The following is a 2,285-nucleotide window of genomic DNA, read 5'->3' on the forward strand; positions in this document are numbered from 1 at the left end:
ATTTAGATTTGATATTTAAAATTATTTATCTAATGAGAAACTCTATGTGGTCATTAGTTTTTTATAATTTTATCAATCATTTTGCCATCATAAATAATAAATTAGCATTTATGTGTGTAAATTATATTGATTCATATTTGCAAACTCTGATAAATATAGATACAAATTATATATTTTTTGTGTGTAAAGTACACATACTTGTAAATATGGATGCAAACTATTGCTATAAAATATTGGCCCAAAATTGTGTTCAAACTCTGTAAAATATATGTGCAAATTATATTGATTTATGTATGAAAATTTTAATAAATATAGTAACAAATTATATATTTTTTGTATGCAAATATCTGTAAATATGAGTGTAAATTATTGTTGTCCAAATAATAGCTAAAAATAATAAATTTTAATGGTCCTCTAACATTCTTTCTATCTAATTTATATATACATTTTGTAGACTGGATATAAACTTTAAATATTTTTATAAATAGCTATGACCTATTGTGGTTTACGTGTTAAAGTTGTTTTTTTATAAACCGCCTCTAGTGATTTATGACGTCAGTTAATTTTCATTTAAACATTTATACCATGTAGTGATTTATCTATAAATTTTAAAACCTCTACATAACAGTTTATATAAGGTAAAAATAAACCGAAATGTAACTATTTTGAAAATGTAATAATTGAGTAATTTAGGCCTCCACTTTGTGTATCTATGTAATTTGCCCATAATCAAGAATTCTAGATGATTAAAAATTGAGTATTTTTGCTACATGACTTTAATATTTTAAGCATATTACAGGTGCATTAAAACTTAATATTTGTAATAAAATATGTATTAAAAATATAAAATCTACTTAATATACTAAAACTGGATTTTCTTCTAACTAATGAAAATGAGGTGTCGATTTCTCATGAATCTATTTTTCTGCTAAAATAAATGTACTATTTTCTCTTCTAAATTTATTTTATAAAAATATGAGTGTAATTACCCGTGGCAAGCACGTGATAAAATTGAAATTATAATTTTAAGTTGTTTTGTTAAAATTAATTTGAATTATAATAATTTGACTAATAAAAAAGTAATGAGTCATGCATTGTTTGTTTTTTCTTAATTTAGTGTAATTGTAAGTCTAAAATAGTTATTAACCGGTTTTAGTAATCTACTTTTTTCAATAAATTAGACATATATACTGAATATGATCATAAATAATTTAGTAATACCTAAATCTACCAACAAATTGTTATATATGAAAGAACATATCAAAATCAGTTGAAAATGAACAACAAATTATTAGAGAATTTTAATGCAAAAAGTTCTCTAATAAATAATAAATAATTTAAACCCACTAAATAATAACTCAACACTATTCTTTGATACCTGTAAAATATATACCTGAAACAATACTATATTAATGTTAGTATACAAAATTATATTATTAACGTAATTATAAAATTGTTTACCAGGAGAATAAAATAATACAGATTTTTATGATAATTCTAATATTCTCAAATTATAAATGTACATTAAGAATACATTATCCATTAGCACCTAGAATTTGTCAATTTTTTAAATTGATAGTGATAAATTTTAATAAATTAATAAATTTAATTAAGAGATTTTGTTATTACCTTTTCATTATAAGCTCTCAAAAACTTCTCTATATACCACATTCATCGTGCAGTTATTTTCTAAATGTTTGTGATCTTTTAACAGCACTCGCAGACCATCTTTACTCGTTACTTTTGCCTTTATTTTCCAAACTTTTTTATTACATAATCTACCATAGGTAATAAATACTGTTGATAGAATCGTAGGCCATTAGGTATGAAAAATAATAAACAGAAAAAGAACTATGTCTGAGGTACGAATTTTTTAGATGATAAAAATTGTTACAATTCACTATTACTGCTTATATATATATACACACACACTCATTATACACAGTAATAATTAGCTAATATTTTTAATGGAGATACTTGCTATAATTAGGTAAAAATTATACCATTATCTTTTATTAACCTTTATGATTAATTCAATGGAGATACTTACTCAGTATATATGTTATCTACATTAATTATGTGCCAATATTTTTAGGAAAAAACTAAAAGAAGAGATATATAAATATATATAATATTGTTGCTCTATAAGAAGCAGATATAAATTGCTACATTCTTTTTTATTATATTATACAACTTAAAGTTATAGTATCATGTTATTTTTAATTATAGATACTTGCTAGAATTATATCAAATTTAATTATGACTCTAAATAAATAAAATAGTAA

Source organism: Arachis ipaensis, chromosome B02 (genome assembly GCF_000816755.2).
Source record: "Arachis ipaensis cultivar K30076 chromosome B02, Araip1.1, whole genome shotgun sequence".
In the NCBI taxonomy this organism is placed as follows: domain Eukaryota; kingdom Viridiplantae; phylum Streptophyta; class Magnoliopsida; order Fabales; family Fabaceae; genus Arachis; species Arachis ipaensis.